This window comes from Ciconia boyciana, chromosome 9 (assembly GCF_034638445.1).
Source record: "Ciconia boyciana chromosome 9, ASM3463844v1, whole genome shotgun sequence".
Classification (NCBI taxonomy): Eukaryota; Metazoa; Chordata; class Aves; order Ciconiiformes; family Ciconiidae; genus Ciconia; species Ciconia boyciana.
Genome location: NC_132942.1, coordinates 24,377,244 through 24,405,028, shown reverse-complemented (window position 1 = coordinate 24,405,028; position 27,785 = coordinate 24,377,244). Strand labels below are relative to the sequence as shown.

At 47.7% G+C, this 27,785-nt stretch overlaps 1 protein-coding gene across 1 annotated transcript in view; it reads right to left on the bottom strand.

The window, feature by feature from the left end:
* The window catches only part of HYDIN (HYDIN axonemal central pair apparatus protein), a 162,708-nt gene extending 152,840 nt beyond the window's left edge, over positions 1–9,868 (bottom strand). Inside the window, exons 1-2 of the mRNA XM_072872234.1 lie at positions 9,753–9,868; positions 8,468–8,546 (exon numbers count right to left, since the gene is read on the bottom strand). The gene's annotated coding sequence lies outside the window, so the exon portion shown is untranslated. The remainder of the gene's footprint in view (positions 1–8,467; positions 8,547–9,752) is intronic.
* Between the last annotated feature and the right edge of the window lie 17,917 nt (positions 9,869–27,785).

Here is a 27,785-nt window from a genome sequence, read left to right as displayed (position 1 = left end):
AGGGTCATACAGCCAAAGTATCTGTAGGCACAAGGCAGGGCTTCACACAAGCTCTGTCGTGCCAGGACCTGGAAAATTCAGAAGGCTCAACAGCACAAATACAGGCACAGGAGGGGCCCTCCAGGGCCTGTGAGCTTGGCAAGCGCTGCACTGAGGAAAAAGTTGATGTGAGCACTTGGATATGGCCCTAAAGCATCCAAATCCCTTTGTGCATAAGTCCAACAGCTTCCCTCTGTAAAATAAAACTGAACAGCTCTCTGATGATACTGTGCTGAAAAAGACAGGAAATTAAGAAAAAACAGCAAATTTCTTAATGGACATTAAGAAAAAAAGGGAAGTTTCATATAAAGGCATAGATTCATGTCTATACAGATCCTGTGGCTGTCACTATGCCACGTGCCAGTGCTCTTATTTCAAGGGACCCCATGTCACTTGTGCTGAAGCAGCAGCACCAACTTCTGAGCTGGTCTGATACCAACCGATCACCCTCCAAACTTAAAGGCTGGAGATATATTGGCACCCTCTGCACTACAATACACTATACCCAGCTTTTCTTGTAGGAGCACAGACTAGTGGCTGAATCTTGCTTCAGTATACACAATAAATCCTCTTTCTTCTTCCTTTCGCAAAGATAAACCATCTCTCCTTGGAGTCATTGGTTAATTTGCCTTTCTATTACACTTTGCTGGAAGAGTAAGACAGGAGATCTGTTAAAAGTGAGAATCAGGATGCTATTGAACAATTTTGTTCAGCTAAATCATCTCGTCCTGTTCAGGCTTAAGTAGCAAGATCACATTTCTGGCCTAGAAATCACCTGCTTAGCTATAATTACCATATAAACAGCATCTCAAGGAAGCCAGGAAAGGAGAAGCAGAATTTCCAGGACTAATCTCTTGTCCCTCCAGCCCACTGCTAAGTGGCCAAGTGCCTTCTAAATCAAGTCTTGCTACCCAGGAAGCCTCACCTGTCACCTTTATATTCCAGTCCCTCTGTATTTTATCACTTCAGTGCTGTCATCCTGCAATTTATTACAAAAGCTCTACCATAGCTGAGATAATTAATAGGAGCCTAGTGTTATACCTTCCTGTTATTTCTTTTAATAAACTTCAACTCTCAGCTGACAGTGAGGTGGACCAAGCTCTCTTCCAAGGGTCTGTTGGAGATTCCACATCTCTACATGCTATAATTTACAACCGTGGCTCCTGCCTTAAGTATTTACAGTACTATTTTCCCTTTCCCAACTGCCTCACCCAGGATCTGATCTCTGCTATCCTAGCTTTGCAACTTGCATCAACTCTCCCCTTTTATTTACTCTTTTTCTGGCACCTGAACCACATTTCATTTTGGTTCGCAATGCATCAGAGCTTCCATGCAGCTAGCAACTTTGGAGTGGAAAAGCAGAAACCAAAGGACTATTAATGGAACCCCGGTCAGGAGAAAGCAGCCATACATGGGGTCAGAGCTGACTCTGTAATGGTGAATCCAGAGTAGCAGGTTAGAGAAGCAGTACCACTCTTTAGCAGCTACTGTCAAGACCTCACCCAAAGTTCATGGAAATCATAGGAAGACTCCTATGGATATCAGATTGTTTCCACATGTGATATCTTACTCCACAGAAAATGCTTGGACATGCCACTTACACTACCCATCAAGCCCTTACAGACCCATCAAGCCACTTCCTGCAAAGGAGAGCTAAAATGAAATGAAAAATTCCGTAGTCCCTGGGGGCTTAAAGCATATGAACCTCTGCTCTGCTGACATGCAATGATTTGTTAATCTACCATTTAAATGCACACCCATGCTGGAACAAGGGGCACTGCCAGCATCCCTAAAAATCATCCTCTCTCCCTTTCTGAACCATCTCTTAGCTTCTGCAGCATCAATTCACAGTGCACAGCACAGGCTGCACGGTGTTCACATCCTGACCAGCTGCCTTCACCAGCCAGGACCCTGAGAGGTCAGGCATCAGCCAAGTTGTCTGAAATGCTCCTGTGAATCTCAATCCAAGCCAAGCTGTTTTAATCTCAATCTTCAAAACCTTCTCAGTGAAACAGTTATGTCTATTCATGCCCAGTTCTCACAAAGGAGTTTCAGTCTCTGTAAGAACATAAACATTAGTTGAATTTAAAAGATGCCAAACTAGAGACAGGTAAACGACCAAAAGCAGGGGCAGGAATACCACCCCCAACCTCACCTTGGCTGGCTCCAGCCTCGTATCCAATTATCCAGCACACACACACACACTACTGGCTGCCAGAATAGTAAATATTCCATATTTACTGGATTACTACTGTAATACTACAGCACTGGCTGTAACCCTGAGGTGTTATAGAGCAGGCTGTGGCTTCACCAAGTTATTTCCCACCCTTCAGCCAAGGTGCAAGGCTTGACAACCTGTTAGGAGCAATCTGCACAAGCCTGGAGTAGTCTAGCCTTTGTATTTTCCCTAGATATATACAGGAATTGCTTCTTCTCAGAAAATCACCTATGGCTTTAAAATGCAAGGAAAGAATAGTTAGGGTGAGTTAGCTTTGCAGTCATTTCTAGCTAGGCCATCTGTTGCATTTTTCATCATAAACCTTCACAGCATTTTATAGACAGAGCAAGAATAAATAATCTCATCCCTCATTTACAGACTGGGCAACACAAAGATTTAAGGCCAAAACATCCAAAAGCCCATGTGCAAGACGAGGACGACAAGACCAGCAGCAGCAAGGCAGGCAGCCTCCATCCCCTCCACGTTTAATCCCCAGCCTGGATGCAGTCACATCTGCATCCCATGGGAAGAAAGGAAGAAATTTAGGAAGTTTCTCTTTCAGGGAGCAAAGCTTGCTCCCTGTCCAGCTCCGGGGGGCAGGGAGAAGGGGCTCCAACTCCCAATACCCAACATGGAAAGTGCTGCAGCCTCCAGGTGCCTCTCAGCCAGCACGAGAGCCCCCACTTTGCTCCACAGGCAACCTCATCCCTAAACTCCTCCCTAAAAAAGCTTCCTTACGAGGAAATGGGTCCCGCAGGCGGGCGACCACAACCTACTGCCACAAGATGTTTGGCAGGACCGAGGTTGTCCTGCCGCACACGCACCCCTGCCTCCCTCCCTCCCTCGCACAAAGGATGCCCCCAACACCGCTGTGTGGGGCAGCGGGTGTCACCCCCCTCCGAGCTCCCCCGCAGCCCCGGGTCTCTGCTCAGCCCCGCTCCCAAGCTCCGCCTCCTGAGGCTGAGCAGCCTGGGCGCACCGGCACCGAAAGCCGGCCTCCGTACTTCAGCCGGGAAGGGGACACAGCCACCGTCACCCCAGCGTGGGGGTGGTCACCAGCACTCCTCCCCTTTCCCACTCCTCGGGGGACGCGAGGGCACACTCACACGCCAGGTCCCCGCTGCCAGCCGGGCTGTTGCCCTCGTTCCCGAAGCAACAGGGCCTCCCGGCCGGCCCCAACACCACCATGGCAACAGCCGGGACACCAAGAGGGAGGCGCGGCTTCGGGACGCCACGGCGGGCACGGAGGCAGAGGGGACGGGGCTGCTCAGCGCCCCGCCAGCCCCCGCAGAGCAGCGGCGGCCGCCGGCGGCCCCCATGCTCCAGCGCAGCGCCCGCCGGCTCAGCGGAGGGGAGACCCAGAAAGCATCACAAGAGCCCAGGCCCGCCAAACTGCTTCCAAAGCTCACACAGCTTCGGCAGGGAGCTCCTACCCACCTACCCCTGCCCCAGGATAACAGAAACCAGCTGCACTTCCCTCATTTGTCGGGGCATGGACACCAGAGACGACTGGCTAGCAGTGCCTCATCTCAAAGCAATAACAGCAGCTCAGGGAAAGCATACAACGGCCACAGCAAGCATGGAGTGAAATGGCCTCCAACGCACCCTCCCAGCTTCATCACAGCCACATCCCCATGTGTGTTACCCTGAAATAGAGCAGTGATTAGGGAAATTCAAGGCAGAATCCAAAGTGTTTCTCCCAGGTCTATCACCTGTGCCAGGTCTAAGATAAAGCAAGCTAGCATGCAGGACTGATCATAAAAAGAGCCACACACCACCTGGAAACACCCAGTATGTCAAAATGTCCTAAAAATCAAGGTGAGGTGCCAGCACTGCCCTCAAAAGGGACTATATGCTCTTCTCGCCTACACACGTTGTGATAACTTGCACCAGCTCACCAGCTTTGCTGGCATCTCACACCTTCCAGCCTGCCCATAGCAGGGCTCTCAGTACAGGCTGACACCAATGCACAAACCAGCACAGCCAACCTTGTAATTTCTCAGTGTAATAAAATGTCAGAAAGAAATGTCATTTCTCTGCTGTAATAAATAAACCCCAATAACCACAGCCTAACAGACACAGCTCTAAACTCTTTACTGAACCCAGGCTTCTCCCTCACTGAGGAGCTCCAGATGGACTCTGAGCTCCATCCACCTGTGGTCCACTCAAACCTGAGTGCCTCTGCCCAGTGCTCTTGTGCAGGGTCTGACACAGGGCCAAAGGGACATCAGCGCTTTCTGAGCTTTGCTCAGATCCCTCATGTTCATTTCAAGGCCAGAGATGCTTCTGCAACTAGGAAAACTGAACTGGTTGTTTCCACCACAGTGGAAAACTGAAGCTGCATAAGATGTCAAACAAGAGCACTTCCAAATCAGGTATCTGGAGATTAATTCGTGCTTCACAGTGAGCATCACCGGTATTTCATTAAGAATCAGTCCAGGACACCTCAAACTCTGAGCCTTGGGCAAATGCCATGGGACTGCAAAGTGTAAAATAATTATCTAAAAGAATATGACATCAATTCATCTTCCCCACACTTCCTCACAAACAAAAAGGCTCCTGCCTAAATAACTAGACCTGAGAAGACCCACCGTCATTAATGCACTTCACCTGGGAGCATGTGCATTGTGTTCCTGGGTAACAGCAAGCCTTCGGGCAAGGCTCACCCTGTGCCACAGGAGAAAGGTACATCGCAGAATGTCTGATTCTCATTGTACAGTCTCTTCCAAGGACTGAGCAATAAAATACAAATTCATGCAATAAAGAGTCACCCCGGTATGCAGTACATCACCTTCTGGTGCCTTCAGCACGAGCACAACTTGGGCTCATCCTCCTCCCACCATACTTTGACCTTGGAGTTACATGCTATGGGCAGGTTCATTTTTTCCTTATGTTCCCTATGCTGCTACAGAGATGAGCCAGTCATTAACTGACAGAGGGAAACGCAGGGCTCCGAGGTCAGGCGAGCAAGGGAAGATGTGACCTGCAGTTCTTCCCAGCCACTGCTTTCTTTCCATCAGCTTCAGATCAGCAGACAAAGGTCAGCTTATTCACCCCCATTTTACCAGGTGGACATTGTGGTATGGATACCATAGCCTAGCTATTTCAATGTATTTTCTCACATAGATTAAGACCCATCAAGATCTTCTAGATGTTGCACAAAGTTTAGGCAGGTTTTTTGCCTCGACAGGTTCAATCCAAAGTAAAGCAGAGTTCACAGTACAAGAGAAGCCTGGGACAGAGGAGCTCAAGCACGCTGGACAGGGAGAAACATACGCCCAATTTTTTTTTATGAACATGCCTTGACTCCAAAGCCTTTTTCTCCTTGGCTCCTCGTCCCACACCCCAACTCCCATACATAACTCCCTTATTTCAACTCCAGGCAAATCTCCATCTGCTACTGCCAGACGCTGGCCTGGACATACCCAAGCCCATCAACTGGAGAGCAACTACACCAGCACACACAGCAATGTGGTTTATCACTGTGGAAATTCCAAATTACAGCACTGAAGAGGTCACTGCTTGGTAAGAGCACACCAAGACAGTCTGCAGGAGCTAATTTCAGCCACCTAGGCTAGAGAAGCACAGCACTCAGAGGGCCCCAGCTCTATCCCTGGCTCAGACAGGCTCTTCAGCCTTCCTGCAGTGCCCGTCGCTAGAGGGAGAGCCTGGGTAACCCTTGAAAAACTGCTCCCAGGCTGGAGAGAGGTAAACTCCCTTTGCAGGGCCTTAAACACCCAAAATCCTGGCAGGCAGCAGGGAACAGCTGATGCAGCCCCGTGAAAGGGGAGCCACAGAGACCCTGGTGATGAAGCAGAAGGGGACCAGTGCTCTCTGCAAAAATCAGCTTTATTAGATTCTCCCAGCTTTTGCACACAAAGCCCTTGGGGGTGTCCTCATTTTGGCTGGGATAGAGTTAATTTTCTTCCTAGTAGCTAATATAGTGCTGTGTTTTAGATTTAGTATGAGAATAATGTTGATAGCACACTGATGTTTCAGTTGTTGCTAAGTAGTGCTTATACTAGTCAAGGACTTTTCAGCTTCCCATGCTCTGCCAGGTGCACAAGAAGCTGGGAGGGGGCACAGCCAAGACAGTTGATCCCAACTGGCCAAAGGACTACTCCATACCATATGTCATGCTCAGTATATAAACTGGGGGGAGTGGGCTGGGGGTAAGTGATTGCTGCTCGGGGACTGGCTGGATGTCGGTCGGCGGGTGGTGAGCGGTTGTATCACTTGGGTTTTTTTTGGTCTTCCCTGGGTTTCGTTCCTCTCTCTCATTATTTTACTTTTCATTGCAAACCATTATTTTATTTTATTTCAATTATTAAACTGTTCTTATCTCAGCCCATGAGTTTTCTTACTTGTGCTCTTCAGATTCTCTCCCCCATCCCACCAGGAGGGGGAGGGTAAGTGAGCAGCTGGGTGGTGCTTAGTTGCTGACTGGGGTTAAATGATGAGAGTGGGCTCCAGCGTTTTGCAAAACAGGTTCTGCCAAAGCTGCTTAATTTCTGATGGTAGAGAAGGTGAACGCTGCAGATTATTACTTCTTCTAGCTAACAGGGACTTTGAGGGATAGGAATACATCGCACTCCCATAAAGTACACTGGGGAGATGTCACTGCAGGTGTACACTATCAGCCAGACTGCTGGCAGCTGAGCAGGGGGAGGCCATAGCCAGCTTGTCCTGTAGCTTCTTCACCATAACCATGGCTCTTCATGGCTACAGACACCAGGCAGCCCTGCCAAGGTGTCATTTTTGAACAGCAACGGAGCTGAAATTAAAATCAATATGGGTGTACATACTTTGCAAGCCTACACACACGGTTCAGGACGCCCTGCAGGATGTAGAAGACTGCAGCCACTGCTTTCTGACCCAGTCCTGGGCTTCAATGTACTTGAAGCTGGAAAAGTCATAAGACAAACCATCCCTCACAGAGCTTGCTGCCTAGATACACAGGTGTAGCTGAGACAGGGAAGTGGAGGGAAGACCAAGACTCTTCCAGGCTTCTTCCTCAGGACAGGGCTTATCAGTTCAAAGAAGGCTTGCAAGCTAGCCATAAAATGAAGCATCAGCCATCTCTCCCAGGGGAGACCCACACTTTCAAAAAGAGAGCCCAGAAGCTGAAATTCACACCACCATGGATGCTCAGGACCATGGACTCAGAGGAGGTACAGGGTTTACATCACTGCCCCCTCTCCATTCCTGGGGTTGTACATACCCATCCCTGCTCCCACAGGGACCAACAAGCCCCTCTTCCCTTGCCAACACCTTCTCTGCCCCATGAGCTCACCTGTGTTTTCCTTCACAATATCCAACTGTCACCATTAAGTTCAGCTTGGAGCCATCATTCCCAATTCACACTTGGCCGCCTGCATTTCTGACTCAAAGCAGCACACATCTGAAGCAGCACAGACTGCAGCTAGTCCCAAGGAAGCGGAGAGGGGATCACACATGCACACAGCCCAGCACAGAAGCAAGCCAGGTACCTCAGCACTTCAGACAAGCCACCCTTCTCCATCCTAGCAGGGCCTGACCAAACCAGGCTGTTGGCCCTGGTCTCTTTAGAGGCACAGGTAACTGTTAGTCCATGCAGAGAGCTGCTCTACAGGGCTGAAAATCCTTCCATCCCTTGGGAAATGCTGTTTACATAGCTCTTATCCTCCTGCAGAAACAAATGAGCACACAGCCAAGGGCAACAGGCAGGCATGTTGCATTATTAACCTCTCCTTTGCTGTAGTGCTAGAAGGACACAGAGCACTATCAGCCAGCATTCCCCAAAAGCCCTGCTGCAGGCTCTGAGACAAGACCTGACAGCACAGGCACACTGCCTAGCTTCTGAACACCAAAACCAGAGCCCCTTGGGGGGGGGCATTGGAACAGGTACATCAGAAACACATCTTTCCCGTCATCATTGCTGCACTCACCAGATCAAACCCACAGAAAAACTGGACACGTATGGTGTCCTGCAGAGGACACACAGCCATAGCAAAGACAAGGGCTGCAATGAGTATCCAGGGAGAGGAGGGAAATGCTGGCACAAACAGCTTACACTGTAAGGGATGCAGATGGGAGCATTCACTACCCCCATTTTAACCCATGAAGGAAGAACTCCAGTGCTCAGTTAAAGAAAGGACTGACTGCAACACTCAATCATTTTAGATACCATCAAAATATTTCCTACTGAATAACTGCAGTGAGATCACTTACCTAACTGCAACCTCATGAAGTCCCAAACAGGTGGCACATGATCCTCTTTAGTCCAAGCAGGGTTCATATTTGTTTTCTTCTGAGAAAGAAGGAAAATAAAGTTGGCTCCTTTCAGCCATGTTTCCCTGCCTTCCTCTGAGTAATGCAATCCCAAATTGCAGGGGAGAACATGGATTTTTTTTTTTTTTTGGTAGCACAGACCTCAACACACAGCCCTGGGTTTGCTTTCTCCCTTTTTATTCCCATGCTGGGAATCAATTTTGTTTCCTCACTTTTTGCTTATTTTACATCTCACTTGCAAACCCTGAACTGCTTTTCCACTCCTTTTCTAAATCAAGACAATATTTCAAATGCCTACATTTTGGAGACCCTGACATTAGCTGTGCAGCCATGAAATCTGAAAAGAGTAAATTGTTTTTTCCCCGCTGCTTTTTAAAACAAAGCAAAGTCCTTGGCCCCAACAAGTGGAATGCCTCCTAGGTTTTATTTTTCCTTAAATACTACGAAACCATTTAATCCTCTCTTTGTGTAAATGCAGAAGAAAATTTACAAGCCTCAAGAAGTTAATCACAGTTCAAGGGGAATCTCTGACATGGAGGTTAGCAAGGCAGTAACTGAGGCTGTGATTCCCAGGAGACAATGCCACAGGAAGACGGGTAGATTTTGGATGGAGGTTCAGACCTGACTCAGCAAGGTATGGCACAGCATCTCAGCCTAAACAAGAAAGTGGACAGACGTCAAGGGCACTGATCACCTCCACAGTTATAGGATGGTTCGACAGTTATTCCTGGGGCTGACACTACCTTAACTGTCTTGGTGGTGTGTTTTCTCTGGCAGCTAAAGACCATCTGAAGTCCCTGTGATACTGAGGACAGAAGCATGCTGCAATACCACCACACTGTAGGACCAGGGCTTTGTAGTCTTTCACGGTCACAGAGGCAGAGCAGGGGTCAGTGTCTCCTCCCTCACACCCAGCTTTTCTCCTCAGCTGGCAGGGTCCTGCCAGGGCATTCTCCATCCCACCGTGTGCCATGGGGCACCACAGAATGGGGAGTAACAGGCCCTCCTCTCCTCCACCCAAGATACAGAACTTCCTTCAGAGCCTAAGCACATAGCACCTCTCTACTACTTGGCATCACACACATTTAAAGTCACAGCAATACCTGAGCACCCATAGCCCAGCAAGATCCTCCCATGGTCAGCTCCAAGGACCACACTAAATGCTACAAGCAGTCCTTCCCTCCAACTTCTCCAGGCCAAGAAAAAAAACCCTCATGTGCTTAACCTGGTCCACAACAGCTTGGTTGGGATTTGCAGCTTCTGGCATCACTTGGCAGCTCCATTTGCATTAGGCCTGGTCTCCTTGGCTCCTGGCTTCGCGGCAAGTCAGTCATCCACAACCCCAGCAGGTCCAGTATCTCTCTTGCAGGGCACTTTCAAATACCAATATCTGCTTCTGTGATTTGAAGCAAGGGAGAGAAACATTAGAACACACAACAGTTGTAAGTGGGACACAGAGAAGGGACAAACCCAGCCCATGACATGCGTTTCAACCTGAGCCCACAAGAGCACCTGGCATAATCACAGCAGCTACAAAGCACCATAGGGTGTTCAGAAGCAGTGCTGTGAAAAGAGTAGCTTGTTTTATTTATCACTTGTGAAGCACTGAAGGCACAAACTGGTCTCCTTGCTGCTGCCAGGCCAGCTGGTGGAGCTCCCTGCAGCACACAGGGCTGCACTAAGAGGCGCTGGGGCAGTCTGCAGGCAGCAGCTCTGCTGTGCAACGAAATTACAAACTGAAGCAGGCACCAAGAAAAAAAAGCAAAGCTGAATGTGGCTTTACCTGCTCTGGGCAGTTGCCTTCACAGGCCCAATACAACCACGCAACAGTCACAATTGCTGAGTTTGAAGTCAAGCAAAATCCCGAAGCAATTGCTGGTTTGCTTAAGAAGGGACTGCTGGATTACCTTTTGCTCAGTCAAATATTTGACTGCTTTTGTATCCAAAAGTCTTTTGCCAAAAAGACTGGGAGTTTTTGTTAAAGAACAGCCATGGAGAGGCCATCCTAGGCTAGAATCTGAGCCAGGGCTTTCTGATTCTTATACAAGGCACATAGTGCATCCCTAAAAAGAGCCTCTACTCTCTGCCATGGAGGTATTGTCAGACTCTACAGCTTTTATGTGATTGAGGTCTCCATGCTGACTCCAAGCACATCACATTTTGGCAGTGGGAGCAGAGGGGCAGATTTTCATTTTCCACATAGAGATTGTCCAAGCTGAACTGTTAAATGAGCTCCTCAGGTTCTTCCTTTGAACCTCTTCCCATCCTTCACACGTCCCAAGAACCACCATGAAAGCAAAGAGCCAACAACAGAAACAGCTCCAAACATCTCCTGCAAATTCTCCTTGAGAGAAACCTTCCTGCCCATGAAAGACCAGCTTTGCAATAAACATATGGCCTGAAAAGCAGAGGGGAAAACCCTTCAAAACACAAAGCAGGCATGGAGCCACTCATGAAAGTAGAGTGGTTGATCAGAAAAGATGATAGGTCTGTGTAGGGAGCACCAAAGACCTGAAAGAATGAACCTGTCAAGCCACTGATATCATTCAAAACAGTTCGGATTTTAGAAGACAAGACAGTAGCCACATTAAAAAAACAAAAATGAGGATAACAAATTAAAAGATAGGCACCCCAGTGGGTCCAGGAACAGACAGGTTTGCATCTCTGCGACCATCAGCACAAGCATCTGTGAGTTGCAAGGCTCAGAGCTGCAGGACAGACCCACCCAATGCAGGGCTGTCAGCCTCACTGCAGAGTTTTGGTCTCCCATTACTGGGTCTGTTACAGGAGCAGCTCAAGAGGGTGCAGCTTTGATTTGAGCAGCCTCTCTCTGCCAAAGATGAAAGCAAGGACCCGAGTACCCCATTTGTGACTTCCTCTCACATTGAAAAGTCTCCCCAGTGCACTCTGGCACCTGATCTCATTAAAAGGGGAGAGAGGGAACAGATGGAAACATAAAAAGAAACTGTCAGCTGCCAACCACTGACTCCATCCTGACTCCATCCCTCTCCCCACTGTGGCAGGAGCACAACTGGCTGTTCTTGGAAGGACAAGGCCAGCAGAAGACGAGGAGGATTTCAGGTGGGCAATAAACAGCAGGAGCAGATGAAATCTTGGTAAATAAGAGCTTCTTTTGTCAGGAAGAAATTAATCTGCAATCAGGAAAGAAAACACATGGGGACTGTGCATGTCTGGGAGCCCTCCTGTCCCTGCAAATAGTGAGGAGTGGTGTGCTGGCTGAAACAGCCACGATGTCCAAAGCCTTTCCAGCATGCCTCTGCCTCCAGGCACCAGCAAACCCAGGACCAAAGTCCAGTACACAAGCTTTGATCCTAGCAGGGCCTGCAGGAATCTTACACTCCTTCTCACAGCCTGTAGTTCAGGTATTCAAGAATTCTAGGAAGCCTTGGCAGACCCAGGTGATGTCCTATAAACCAACTGTGTAAGAGAAGGTACATACATCCACCACCCTTCCTTTCAAGGTGTTTGCTTCATTCCTGTCCCCAGACCACCCCCCTTGGGCTCCACCACAGAGACAGCCCTGCAAATTTCCCTTACAAAGCATCGCAGGGACTCCCAGGGCAACCAGGCCACAGAGGAGAAACCTCCCCCATTTCCTTAACCAACCCAAAACCTTTTCCTCTTTCCCTACAGATAGAAAAAATTCCTTCCAAGCCAGAGGCAGCACATAAGATGGACCAAGGATGACATCGGTCACAAATTTGCACTCACCTAATTACAGCTCTGCCAGGGACCAGGCAAGGTGTTTGATCTCACAGGGACTCAACTTTCCTACCTGCGAGGCAAGTCCAGCAATACTTATTTGGGAAAAGGCAAAGTCACAAGGGCTAGCAAGCAACTTACATTCAACACAGTGCTGTGAATACTGTGGAGAGGCTTACCTAGCCTCTCTGTGTAATTAGCCCTTCTTTCTAATGTCTGAGCAGCCCAGTGTTTTTAGCAATATAGAATAAGCTTGCTTAGTAGAAAATGGTATCTTTTACCAGTCTAACTTGATGGAAACAAAAAGTATTACTGACAAACCTTGTCTTAACCATATCCTTACAGCATGCTGGCTAGATCAACATATCTTTCAAACACGCACCTGCAGCAGTCCTGAAAGGCAGAGAAAAAAAAGCATCTCAGCTTTGTGGATAGAACTGTGATGCAGATGATACTGCACAGGAAAAATTAAGGTATAAGTTTATCATACATCAGCTGTCCTCCAGCAACTGCCTACAAGCAGAGTCTTGTCCTATAGAAGATGCAAGGTGTCATACTCCACATTTGATGCCCAGCACATCTGCAGTCAGGCTACAGCTGCCTGCCGCCTGCCTCCTGCCTTGGTCACTGTGCTGGTTTTGTCTGGGATAGAGTTTTCTTTATAGTAGCTAGTATGGGGCTATGTTTTGGATTTGTGCTGAAAACAGTGTTGATAATACAGAGATGTTTTAGTTGTTGCTAAGTAGTGCTTATACTAAATCAAGGACTTTTCAGCGTCCCATGCTCCGCCAGGTGCACAAGAAGCTGGGAGGGGACACAGCCGGGACAGCTGACCCCAACTGGCCAGAGGGATATTCCACACCATATGATGTCATGCTCAGCACACAAAGCTGGGGGAAGAAGCAGGAAAGGGGAGGATGTTCAGAGTGATGGCGTTTGTCTTCCCAAGTAACCGTTATGCATGATGGAGCCCTGCTTTCCTGGAGATGGCTGAACACCTGCCTGCCGATGGGACGTAGTGAATGAATTCCTTGCTTTGCTTTACCTGAGTGCACAGCTTTTGCTTTACCTATTAAATTGTCTTTATCTCAACCCATGAGTTTTCTCACTTTTACTCTTCGGATTCTCTCCCCCATCCCAACGGGAGCAAGTGAGTGAGTGGCTGCATGGTGCTTAGTTACCAGCTGGGGTTAAACCACAACAGTCACCCACCTAAAAACCTTGAAGAGGGAAATGGAAGGGCACTGGGCATCCAGCTGGTGCCTTCAGCCCTCAGCATCCTCTATCTCTAAAGAAAAACAGAACAGGGCAAGTAAAATTATGCCCAAGCACCATGACCTTCTAGAGGCATCCATCAGCTGAACTTCTGAGAAACAAATATCTACAGTTTATCTTTACCTCATTTCTCCGAGCCAGGTTCACAATAACTTGCCAGGCTGAACACAGAAAGATGGCTTCAGTTTAATTTTCCTATGACTAGAAGACAGAGGTTTCCAAACCTGCTTGGAAACTCATTTTTTTTCCTGGCTGGTCTCACCAGCGCTGAGAACTCCATTTACAAATGATATCTCATTAAAGATACATCTGGGATTAACCAAGCTAGCTACATCAAACCTTCACAAGGAATAGCTGGGCTGCAATGGGGAACTGATGAATCTCCTTATGGAGCGGATCTGGGCAATTAGCCCAGCAATGAGACTGGTCAGGAAGCCAGCCTGTGAATAACACTTCTTCTCCATGAGCAAAAGCAGCGACAGCTTTGCAGGCTGACTCTGGAAGTCTCCAGCTGCTAACAGAGCACAGCTCCCTCCTTCACTGGTTTGCAAGCCCTCCGTCCCCAGACAGAGGCAGCAGATTCGACAGCAAACCTCCCCTCAGACAGGATATTTGAGTCTATAATAGCAGCTTCGGTCCCTGGTCTTAGCTTTGCTCCTCTCCACAGCTCAGAAAGCTTTTCTGCATCATTGGACACACTGGTCCCTCCCTGCCCTGAACTTGAGAGGGGACCCTGGAGAGGTCAGACCAGCCCCTCCACGCTTTCAAGCTTGCTGGGCTGTATCTCTGTGCAATCCACACTCCCTGCACGTAAGGGCTGCCCTTTTTTTAGTCTCGCTGGCACAGTGAGCTGAAAAGCAGTCAGAGAGGAGCATTCACTTGGGAGGACAGGATTTCTCCTTCCTAGCAAGCAGCATTTGCAGGGCAGCAGACAAACTGGCTGACATTTGCAGAGAGCTCTGAAGGCACATAACCCTCTAGAAATGCCCATCATTAGGGCATGAGGAGTATCAAGAAGGATTACAGAGCCTTGGGAGCAGCAGTAAGGGACTCTGGAGTACAGGTAGTTTTTTCATCAATCCTCCTGGCCAAAGGGAGGGGTTTTGAAAGGGCCAGTCGAATCTGGCAAATCAACAAATGGTTACAGGACTGGTGCCACAGCCAGGGGTTTGGCTACTTAGACCATGGGACTCGCTTTGAGAAACCTGGTCTACTGGGGGCTGATGGGGTCCAGCTGTCAGAGAAGGGGAAGAGCATCTTCAGTCATAGGCTTGCCAGGCCGGTGAAGAGGGCTTTAAACTAAAGTTGCCAGGGGAGGGGCAATCCATCCCACTCCTACCAGTTTGATGCCAGTGCCAGCAATAGATGCCCAGAGCCTGGAGAAGGACCACAGGTCAGCAGGAGAGCACCTGAAGAGCAGCACAAAGGAATTCCAGCTACTCCAGCCTGTTAAGTCAGCTTCATCAGGCGCCCAACTTAAATGCCTCTATGCAAACACACGTAGCATGGGTAATAAACAAGAGGAGGTAGAGACATGCGCACGCCTGCAGGGCTGTGATCTTATTGGCATCACAGAGACATGGTGGGATGGCTCCTATGACTGGAGTGCTGGAATTGAAGGATACAGGCTTTTTAGGAAGGACAGGCAGGGGAGATGAGGAGGGGATGTCACCTTCCCTGTCAATGACCAGCTGGAGTGCATGGAGGTCCACCTGGGGATGGATGAGGAGCCGACCGAGAGCTTATGGGTCAGGATCAAAGGGAGGGCAGGGACAGATGACATTATAGTGGGGGTCTGCTACAGGCCACCCGATCAGAAAGACCAAGCAGATGAGGCCCTCCACAGACAGATAAAAGCAGCCTCATATTCACAAGCACTGGTCCTCATGGGGGACATCAACCACCCCAATATCTGTTGGAGCGACAACACAGCAGGGCATAAGCAATCCAGGAGGTTCCTGGAATGCGTTGATGATAACTTCCTTCTCCAACTGATAGAGGACCCAACGAGGAGAGGACCTTGTTCTCACCAACAAGGAGGGGCTGGTGGGGAATGCAAAGCTCAAGGGCAGCCTTGGCTGCAGTGACCATGAAATGGTGGACTTCAAGATCCTTAGGGCACCAAGGAGGGCACACAACAAGCTCAATACCCTGGACTTCAAGAGAGCAGACTTTGGCCTCTTCAGGGATCTGCTTGGTAGATTCCCATGGGATAAAGCCCTAGAGGGAAGAGGGGCCCAAGAAAATCAGTTAATATTCAAGGATCACCTCCTCCAAGCTCAGGAACAATGCATCCCAACAAAGTGGAAGTCAGGCAAAAATGCCAGGAGGCCTGCATGGATGAACAAGGAGCTCCTGGATAAACTCAAACACAAAAAGGAAGCCTACAGTGGTGGAAGCAAGGACAGGTAGCCTGGGAGGAATACAGAGAAATTGTCCAAGTAGTCAGGGATCAGGTTAGGAAAGCTAAAGCCTTGATAGAATTAAACCTGGCCAGGGACACCAAGGGCAACAAGAAAAGCTTCTATAGGTATGCCAGTGATAAAGGAAGACTAGGGAAAATGTGCACCCTCTCCGAAAGGAAACAGGAGATCCGGTTACCCAGGATATGGAGAAGGCTGAGGTACTCAATGACTTTTTTACCTCAGTCCTCACCAGCAAGTGCTCAAGTCACACCACCCAAGTCGCAGAAGGCAAAGGCAGGGACTGGGAGAATGAAGAATCACTCACTGTAGGAGAAGATCAGGTCTGAGACTATCTAAGGAACCTGAAGGTGCATAAGTCCATGGGACCTGATGAGATGCATCTGTGGGTCCTGATGGAACTGGCAGATGAAGTTGCTAAGCCACTATCCATCATATTTGAGAAGTCATGGCAGCGTGGTGAGTTTTCCACTGACTGGACAAGGGGAAACATAACCCCCATTTTTAAAAAGGGAAAAAAGGAAGACCCAGGGAACTACAGGCCAGTCAGTCTCACCTCTGTGCCCAGCAAGATCATGGAGCAGATCCTCCTGGAAATTATGCTAAGGCACATGGAAAACAAGGAGGTGATTGGTGACAGCCAACATGGCTTCACTAAGGGCAAATAGTGCCTGACAAATTTGCTGGCCTTCTATGACAGGGTTACAGCACTGGTGGATAAGGGAAGAGCAACTGATGTCATCTACCTGGACTTGTGCAAAGCATTTGACACTGTCCTGCACAACATCCTTGTCTCTAAATTGGAGACATGGATTTGATGGATGGACCACCCTGTGGATAAGGAATTGGCTGGATGGTCACACTCAAAGAGTGTGATGTTCAAAGAGGCTTGGTTTTCAAGTGGAGACCAGTGATGAGTGGCATTCCTCAGGCGTTGGTATTGGGACTGGTACTGTTTAACATCTTTGTCAGCAACATGGACAGTGGGATTGAGTGCACCCTCACCGAAGTTTGCTGACGACACCAAGCTGTGTGGTGCAGTCAACACACCGGAGGGAAGGGATGCCATCCAGAGGGGCCTTGACAGGCAGGCCCATGCAAATCTCATGAAGTTCAACAAGGCCAAGTGCAAGGTCCTGCACATGGGTCAGGGCAATCCCAAGCATAAATACAGTCTGGGCGGAGAATGGATTGAGAGCAGCCCTGAGGAGAAGGACATGGGGGTGCTGGTGGACGAGAAGCTCAACATGACCCAGCAGTGTGCACTTGCAGCCCAGAAAGCGAACCGTATCCTGGGCTGCATCACAAGAAGTGTGGCCAGCAGGTCAAGGAAGGTGATTCTGCCCCTCTACTTCGCTCTCGTGAGACCCCACCTGGAGTATGGCATTCAGCTCTGGGGCCCCCAACATAAGAAGGACACGGACCTGTTGGAGCGAGTCCAGAGGAGGGCCATGAAGATGACTGGAGGGCTGGAGCACCTCTCCTGTGAGGACAGGCTGAGAAAGTTGGGGTTGTTCAGCCTGGAGAAGAGAAGGCTACGGGGAGACCTTACAGCAGCCTTCCAGTACCTGAAGGGTGCCTGCAAGAAAGCTGGAGAGGGACTTTTTACAAGGACATGTAGTGACAGGACAAGGGACAACGGTTTTCAACTAAAAGAAGGTAGGTTTAGATTAGATATAAGGAAGAAATTCTTCACTATGAGGGTGGTGAGGCACTGCAACAGGTTGCCCAGAGAAGCTGTGGATGCCCCATCCCTGGAAGTGTTCAAGGCCAGGTTGGATGGGGCTTTGAGCAACCTGGTCTAGTGCAAGATGTCCCTGCCCATGGCAGGGAAGTTGGAACTAGATGATCTTTAAGGTCCTTCCAACCCAAACCATTCTATGATTCTATGATTAGTCCTGCTATTCTTGACCCACAAAGCTTGTTTGTCTCCCACAAAAGCTACAAGAGAGCACAGTTCTTGCACACATGCCATCTCCCTGGGAACTAATCCAATCTTGTCCTCCTTGACTTAACTGCCCATTTGAGCCCATAGCAAAATTTCAAGGCCTAGAAACACCTGGCATGAAATGAAAACAAAGGTCAGATATAAAGTGCAACCTGTCCTGGGGATGTATGCCCACAAGAAACCCTCTCTCATTATGGTCATAATCTAGGTAAGTCTGAAACAGCTGCTCTTGAAGAGATAAGCAATACAAGGAACTCCCCAGCACATGCCTCCCAAAGCCCTGCTCAGTACCCTGGCAGGGCAGGGGCTGCTGCCAGCATGGGCTCCCTGCCTTCTGAAATTTCCCCCTTGACATTCCCACTTGCCTCAAGTCTATGTACATGTCCATCTGGCAACTTCACAGCAACAGCAGTTGTCTTTCCAGTAAAATAAATTCATCTAGGAGACAAGAAGCAGCTAGCATCTGCTCCCCGGCAGAGCTTGCAGCAGACAGGAATATTGCTACATTTCTACATGTTTTATAACGCTTTTTTCTCTTCCTTTCACTCCTCAAAGCAGACCGCATGGGTCATCAGCAGGATCAGGCACAGAACCATGGAAAAATTTAGGTGGAAGGGACTTTTGGATGTCTCTGGTCCAACCCCCACGCACAAAACAGACACTTTCAAAGTTAAATCAGATTGTGCAGGGATGTGTCCAGCAGTGTTAAATATCTCCCCGGATGGAGATTCCCCACCTCTCTGGGTCACATAAGCCTTTATCTGCCTTTGAAGTTACCAGACACACACATTTGTCCTCAACTACAGCACAGGCTCCAAGAGATTTTGTGTTGTGATCCTGCAGCCCATGTTCTGGAAGTTAACCTCAGCACACGCCATCAAAGTCCTTGGCTCCTTGAAAAGGAGAAAAAGTCTCCTGTTTTGGGTGTTTCTTGTTTTTAAGCAGCCATCTGTTGAACTATGGTCCGAGACCAAAATGCCAGCTGCTTCATACCAAAGAGGAAAGCCAGTGTACAGCAGAAAGGCACTGAGGTTATCTGCCTTGTGCATATGAGTGCCAGAAGATGTGCAACAGACCAATAATCCCATGGACATAAAAGCAACCTTTTTTAGCAGCCTTTATCTTTGGTCCTGCAAATGTAATCAGATACCTACCTCTTCTTCACAGTCTCTTGCAATCCAACAGCACCAAGAAGGCCAGTCATCAAGGCCATGGCATAAACACTAGCATATTCCTCTGTACATGGGGTGCTGCCAGGGAATGGTGGGCAGAGAAGCCCCTGATTACAGACCTGTCAGACAAGCTGAGTGTTAAGATGGAAGAGCCACCAAGGCTCTCAAAACTAAGAACAATGTATAGTTGGTAAAGTAATAGTAAGTGCCACTGTTTTAAGGAACTGCTAGATCTTTAACTAGCAGCAGGAGACATAGTATGGGCTGGATTATCCAACATATTCCCATGACAAGCCTTTGCACCTTGCTCTGAAAAAGCTGGATGCATCCAGCACATGGGTTAAGCAGACCTTTAGCACCACCCAGACTGGCAACTCTGTGCTCCTTGGGGTGGGGAGACAGATGATGGTGGTACAACGGTCATCCCTGTGGCCAATGCTACACATAGGGAGTGAGCATGTATACCATACCCTAAAGCCTGAGAGCAACAATAATTTTTGAAAGGGCACTTAATTCAGCCCTGTTGCTACTACAAGGTGAATAGGTACCACTCGCCTTTAAATATGGGCGACTGCAACAAACTGGTACAGACTTATCTGCTCCAAGTAGATAAGTTCTAATGTCTGCCTTGGCATCTTTTCAGTAAGAAGTACATGAAGACATAGGCTTCCAGACTTGTGCCAGTGAGAAGAGGAAGGGTCAGCATATCAGTGATTCTTGCTGAACTGGCTCTTGGAACAAAGTCAGAAGGAAGAGTTTGATTTTTTTGGCATGTTGTGCTACATCTCTTTGTGCTTCTCCTCTTTCGTGGAAAAACTAAAGGTGATTGTTGGAGCAGTAACACAGAAAGGGCACATCCCAGACTCAGTCATGGTTACTTATGCTATAGGAATGGTAAGTTCTGGTCTCCCAAAGCCACCCAGAGCTCCCTGCAGTGGTAGGAGGGGGTTAACTGTGAAGCACTGATGTCTGTCCCTCTTCCTGGTCTATCAGCCAAATACAAACATAGCAAGTCAGAGATGGACATCCAGACAGTTGCTTATACAAACCAAAGGGTTTCAGCCAGAAAATAGTACAGAGAGGCCAGAGTCCCAAACACCCTGATAAAGCATGTGGTAAATGGGCTGATCAAATGGGAAGAAGGGAAAGGGTTCCCAAAGCACCCAAGCCCCACAAGCAAGGAAAAGTCAGAAAGCAGGTAACATTCCTCAGAGTCAGGCCAGCTGTAAGTGAGCTCATGGGCTCAGAAAAGCAGAGCCGTAACATGTACTGAGCACCAAGATTTGCTCAGCTAATATATTCCAAACACTCTATAAAACAGCACCTCTTCTTTTTTTTTCCACTGAATGAATAATCTTTTCTATCAGGATGCAATCAGGAGCCCAGCTTCAATGTGGCTGGGATAGCCTTTCCTCCAATTACTAAACTAGAAACCTCAGCTCAGTCACTCACAAGTTTCTTGCTTGCAAGGCAGATTGCTTGTAACAGCCCAGCAGACTAAATACAAGCATTCACTGCAAAAATCAAGGCAAAACCAGAGCTGCTGCTTGCCTATTCATATAGTTGCAGAGCATTTTAGTTGATGGAACAGATCAAAGGATCATTCTTTCACTGGTCCCTTAAAATTAAAAGTAAGCAACTGCTTTCCATCACTCGTTTCCATCCAAATTTAAAAGACTGAAGGTGTTCATTTCTTTCTGGAGCCAGGGTAAAATAATGGGGACTTGTCACCTCCACACATCTGCACTTTAGGACTTGTCCACACATGACTTACACAACCACTGCAATAAGATAGTGCAAAAACAAAAGTCTATCCTAACACTTGATAACCAAGCCTAGGAGGGTACAGCTCATGAAACAGCAGGGCCAAAACCTGAAACAAAGATCTGCCCAGGACATGGGGAAGAACAGGGAGGAAGATGCAATGCTGGAAGCACTGGGTTCCTGAAGCTAATAGCAGCACGGATGCAATCTAGACAAAAAGCTCTACATGTTGCATTCCCATCAAGTAATTAGTGGGAGGTTTAACTTGCTTTATTTTTAAGGTTGTCCTCTACCTTGCTAGAATATGGCTTGCTAGAGGGGTACGTCTCCTACAGATCTGCAGTAGAGGATGTCTTAATTCACTCAGCCTTGGCAAAACAAAGCTGTATCCTAATGACAAAAAGCAAACCTGAGCTGAAAGATGGGACCACTGTGAAAGCCACTGTCTGAAGTCCAGGACAGAAAAGCAGAGGTCTCAGGTCTTCATCAAAAGGGGCTACTTCCAAAGTGCCTCCTATCTTCTGGTCAGTAAAGCAGTAACTTGCAGACCAATCACGTCTTTGAGAAAGTCTGAAACCTCCACTATGAACCCCAGACAAGCCCCAGATGTCTTCATCACAGGGTTGGCTGAATTATTCACAGCCAGGGAATCAGCTAAATGCAGTTTAACTCATTTGCCTGCTTAATCTAGAGCACTTTTAAATCCCCATACATTGATCCAAGTTGCCAGAGGTATTTTAAACCCTCAAGACCCCAAGATGCTAACCACTGGTTAAGAAAGCAATTTTAAATACACAAATCTAATTTCCTTCAGTGTTTAAGTGACTGTGAATGAACTGCTTATCCATCCTTACTGCCAGCTCTTTCTAGAAGGAGGACTCATTCAGCTCCACCTTGCATGCGACGCCTGCTTAAAATAGTGAGCTGAATCAGCAGATCCTGTCCTGGAGGAACAGGTAACTGTGCCCTGAACCTCTGTGTATCAGCAGCCTTAATTTGTCTCTGCAAATTAAGGGCCAGAAGCGGGCCAGAAGCAGGCCAGAAACAGAACAATTAATAAGCTGGCATAAACTGCTGGATTTTGAGACCTGGTATCCCCCTCCCCAAAGACAGGTCCAAAGACACCTGGGATAAAGGACTGTTCCTTCAAGTACAAGTAGTAATAAAGTAGACCCTCTGTTTTTCTCCTGGATTTGGTCACCAGAGAGCTGTCCATCATTCCCTGGACAAAAAAGCACACATCCTAATTAAAGGCAACATGTAAAAGCCCAAAGCAACAAAAGTAGAGATTCATTGGTGGCATTTGGCAAGTGACAAAAATACAGAAGCTTTTGCTAAGAATTCTTTGAAGGGAGGAGTCCTCTCAGACCAGTCAGGTTAGTGCTCCCAGGCTTCCAAAGCCTGGCTTGCTGGGAGCTGCACTCAGCCCATTTCGGGGGGGGGGGCGGAGGGAATTAAGACATTCCTTAACTCCATCAGGAGACTTCCAGGAATTCTCCCACCTCCAGGTCTCATTCAGCCCTAGGTTGGTTTTCTGAAATGGTAACAAAAGCAGCTTCAGCAAGATCAGAGTTAGACCACAAAACCTTCCTTCCTTTATAGATCAACCGCTGCTGTCTGTCTGACCAGCTTGAGTCCCACAACAACCACTTGGCCTGCAGTAAGTGAACAGCTCCAGAGCCCAACCAGGGGCTGAGGCAAAGCCTGGGGAAGAAGGCCAGCTGTGAAGAAGTTTGACAAAGAAGAAGGAAGACAGACAACGTGGGGCAATATACCTTCCAGAGGAGATTAAAAGAATCAAGGCTTCATGAAACCAATCCATGATCTAGACATTTTTGTATCTGTACAGATGTTGCTGTACTTGGAATGGCAGAACACTAAAATCCATTGCACAGGGAGAACGGAAAAGCTTTGGAGATGAGCACTAAGTACAGCGCTGCAAACTTTTTAAAAGCCAGCGGAGCACACCTCCTCCTGGGGGTGGCCAGCTCTAATTGCCACATTGCTTCCCAGTAATGATAGGGGGAAGAGAGTCAGGACAGCTGCAAAAAGTAAATGAGACTTCTCAAAGGGGAAAAAAGGAAAGAGAAAATAACCAAGATCTGTTTACCACGCTATTTGTGACAAGAGCCACCAAAACATGACAGTTGGTGATGGACAGTTGGGGAGAACAGTCGGGATTCGACAAAACAGTTCAGATGGCATGAAATCAGAATGAAAATTAACATTTGTCAAAAAATTACTTAGTATTTTGTTTTGCCCTAAAGGTACCTCTGTGTCACACGGTAAATATTCCATTCTGCTGCCCAGATGCAGACCAAGACCACTCCTTTCCTGAAGGCAACTGCCATAGCTCCAAGGCAGGGTGAGGAAGGGACACCATCTCTTTTCCAGCTGGTGAACCTGGGGAAGAGGAGCTCCCTCCCAATCCGACATGCTGACTTTGACAGGTGTTAGAGTGGGCTGTGCTGCTCATGGTCATGTTTGGTAGCATGGGCAATTGCTCATGGGCTTGTCAGAGCCACAGCAGAAGCTAAATCCAAAGCTCAGTCACTCTAACCTTCCTCTTCTGCTCTGGTTTCATAGAGGTAATCCAAGTTTTGAAAATAACTCCACACGACTCACCTTTTGTGCCAGTGGTCCTGTCTTCATTAGGGTTTGCTCTCTTTCCTTAAGAAAAAAGGAGAGGACAGGGGGGAGACTGAGCAAATGGTTTCCTTTCCATGGGGAGCATTTGCTCAGCCCTCCAGCACTGGGAGGCAAATTATCTTTTGGTGCAAGGGCACAGAGTTCACCAGAGTTCTGTGAGCAAAGAGCTTGGCCCAGGTCTCCCTTCTTGATTCCTGCTTTCTAACAAGCATCCCATTGCTGAGCGAGGATAAAAAAAAGGGGGGGGGGGGGGGGCACCTGCACAGCTGAGGAGACCCAGGCTCCCACTCCCTCCTCCTGCCTTCCACAGCAGACCTAACACCCAGGAAAAATAAGATCTGGGAGTCATCAGACATAACATCTCATTTATTCCTCACAGCTGCCCCTGTTCTTTCCCCCATATCATTATGGTCAAAATACATGGCAATTACAGTCCCCCCTGCAGACTGTAAGTGTCCCGTCCCCCCGCCGCAGACATGGCAATTACAGTCCCCCCCTATTCTCCACAAGGTTTTGAAGTGCAGCTCTGAAGCAGAGCTCCATCTAAATAGGGCCAGCTTTGAGATCTGCATCCCAAAACTCAGTGGGAAGCAGGCAAGTCAAGTCCTTGACAAAACGTCAGTCTTCCCTGACAAGCCACCCAGGACACAGATATCCGTGCCCTCTGCCCTATGCTCTAGCAATTCCCTTTGTCATATCAAAGGTCTGCAATGTCTGACAGTGTAATTCGACAAATTGCTCCCACTTGTTGCTTTACAGCGCTCCTGTTGTCACAATATTGCCTCCAAAGCTTCCCATTTCCCCTACAGAACAAGGTTACCCCAGCATTTAAACATCAGACAACAAGTTTACCTGATGCTTTACAGTCAGCTAAGGTACAGCTAAGCCCTGCACAGTTTATGGTGCTACTGGAAGCTTGTGGCTACAGTTCAGGTAGTTGTGCATTTAGACAGATCCCCTCTCCAGGCACAGCCTCGTCCCACCTGCCATAGCCCCTCCCACTCAGTTCCCTGATCCTGAGGGCACATTTTTCACTGCTCCTCTGAGTCCCAAACTCCAGAAGTTCCCAATCTCCCCTTTCTCCAGACCTCCATGTGCCTAGGCACTTTGCAGCTCCAAGCATTTGAAACTATCGTTACCCACTCAAATCCCTACTTTACTGCCTGGACTGTGCTCCATCCCCCTGATTCAAGGGGACACACCTCTCCCCTTCTTTTACTGCTCAGGCATCCCCAAGTAACCAACGAGCACTGGGCTCACATCTGTTTTAGAGAGCCCTCTCCTTCCCCCCAGCTTGCTATAGACACTTTTCTAGCTCCCCTAGAGAACAGAGTTCAGCCAAAAGCATGCAGCTTTGCTCATTTTCTTTTCAAAAGAAGTTGCATCCCAGATCCAGGGGTGATCCCGCACCTTTCACAAGACCAGCTGTGATGTGACAGTCCAGAACTAGATGTCTGTACCACACTAACACAGTGGATATCTAGTCCCCAACTAGTAGCCCTGGCACACAGTAGTAACAGACAATTCTTAAATAAGTAGAGATTTCCCATTTCTTCTTAGCAAGAAGGGGTGTGTTTTTATACAACAGCTTTCCAGCCAGCTCACTACAGCAGATCAGTGGTTTACACTTAATGCACTTCCCAGTACTTGCTGCCAGATCACACTGGGAACAGATTTCCTGGGTCAGAAAAATCAGAGCCAGGTAAGATTCATTTGCTTTTAACGTCCTGCCTCAATAACTCCTTGTGCAAGGACTGCGTGGTTAGAACTGATCCCAGGTTCATGGTACGGGGTGTCCCACTTGGGGTCACAGATGGGTAAGCAGCAGAGGACATCACCGATTTCCAGAGCTGTGGTTGCCCTGACCAGGTACCAGATTCTGCAACAAGCACTGTAATAGCATAAGAGACAATCCCTGCCCCAGAATAATCATGAACTATGTTATCAGCATGAACTCAGATGAAGAGACATCTAGTTTTCACCATGAACTACCTTATCATTAAGGAGCACAAAAATTTAGCAGATGAACTTCAGACAAAAGGCCAACAATAGAAAGGAACACCCTAAGGACAGAGTCAGAGTGACCCTGGCTGTAGTGAGGGAATAAAGAAGTCAGACAGAAGCATAACACCTCTTCCATTTAGTTTCCAGAAATCCTCAACAAGAGAGAATTATTCCACTAACGAAGTGCTTTCCTACACACTAATTTCTGCCGCTTGGGACAATGCAGCTGTGCATTTGAGTATATGCACACTCGGTGTGTACAGGCTTGTAGTTGAAAGTTTTGCATCCTTCATTGCTGTTGAAACATTTTGACTTCCCAACCCTAAACTCTGGTTCTGCAATAATTCCCTATACAGTCAAACTACAGATTCAGGCATATCCCCTTTACCTGCTGAGGATGTGATCCTGAAAGTGCGACTGTTCACAATTCAATTTTTTCCCGTAAGAAACAATGGGATAGAGAGGAATGTGTGCAGACACTTCAGAAATCCGCCCAACCTAAATACACAACAATAGCATGTGTGACATGGAAGATGGAGGGACAGAAGCAAGACCGCTGGGGTTGTCAGCTGCCAATTCAACACGTGGTAATGGCAAGAGTAGTAAAGGAGATTCTAACTGCTTTTAAAATACCAAGAAATAACTGCTTACTTGCCTGAAGTTTAGAGTGGAAAATCCCTTTATAATGCAATATTAAACTTCGTGATGTCCTGGTGACCCTCTCTGACCCATCTTCAAACAGATCACCATGTGAAAGATCTCAGCTGCTTCACCTGCGAGACTGAACATCTGACAAATCTCTCACTGCCAGTGGTCCTGCTGCCTCTTCTGATCCATTACATTTTCATCATCACCTTCAGATGCCTGCTGCTCACCAAGGTCAATTAAGGATGAAGGATGAAGGAAAACAGGACAATGACAACAACCACCAGAGTAGGGTATTAAATAACTGACAGCAGAGGTCTGAAACAGAAGCAACAGATAGCAAGGCATTACTGTACACGAGCTTTCACAATGCAAACGCAGTATGGACAGGGCAATGATCTGCTCCCCAGGTCTGGAAAACCCAATCCCCTCAGCAGCACTACTCTCACCTGCACTCTCACCTGCATCACCAAGCTTCCTTCCATAATTTTTAAGGACAGAGGAGCTTCACCTTGACCCAGATCCAGCCCACCTCTGAGTTGTACTGCCATTTTGAGGTGTTCCCTCTGCTATGGAGCATTCTCAGTACCAAGGCACAAAAACTGAGACCATCATATATGCATGGTTGGGTGCAAGGCATCCAGAGATACTATTCCAAACAAAACTGCAGAGCAACAAAGTCTGTCTTATCCTCAGAGAGACTGCAATAAGCATTAACAATACTTGCACTACCATTTTTCCTACTTATAGGAATCCTTCCCATCCCCATGGTCTGGTTCCCTAAGTAGAAATACCTGCTCTGGATCAATCCCTCCTTATCGTCTTCCTTCTCCAGCACTGCAGTTCCAGGTTGGACATCATTGTTCTCCAGTCATGACTTGTTTTAAAAGTATTTTTGTCTTGTTTTTTACATTCTTTTTTTGCTGTCATATTTTATGCTTTTAGGTTTGCATTTTCAAATTCTTCTTAGCAGTTACAGGCACTAACCAAAAAAAACAACCAAAACAGAACAAAAAGCTCTCCTAATTGTGACACGAATAGCCAGGGATTTCATGAAAAGTCTGATACTGAAAGAAAGCGAAGAAGATTCGAAAGACTGTTCTTCTGCAGTTCAAGCAGAGCCCTCAAAAATAACACAGCAGAACTGTGGAGGGTCCCATCAAAACATGCAAAGCCCTAATTCATGCCTTGCTGGTTTTTTAACCCTCAGCTTCACATAAAGATCAGAGTCCCTATCCATGCCTGCCACATCTCCTCAACAGCAGCTTTCAGATACATGTACCTCTTCCACTTGCTTTGCCAGTGAGGCCCATCACGGCACCCTGCCCCGCTTTAGGGGGCGAAAAATGAGCATATTAATTTGTCCATGCTTATCACCCAAGGTTGTATTGCAGAGGCCCAGGAAAGCTTCTTGGTATAAAGACAGCTCCTCTGAAATTAATGCGTCTTGTACCAACAGAGGCTAGGCCTTAATATTTCAGTAGGAACCAAGATTTCATGTGTTGGCCCTATTCCAAAAACTTATGCTTGTTACATCACATGCGCTAGAATTAAACAAAGCATTATGGTTTAATTAATTTTTTCTGCTCCATATACCTCCACAGGCAAAAGAAATAGGCTTCTGAATTTGAAAAGGAGTCTCTGAAGTTTCTGCA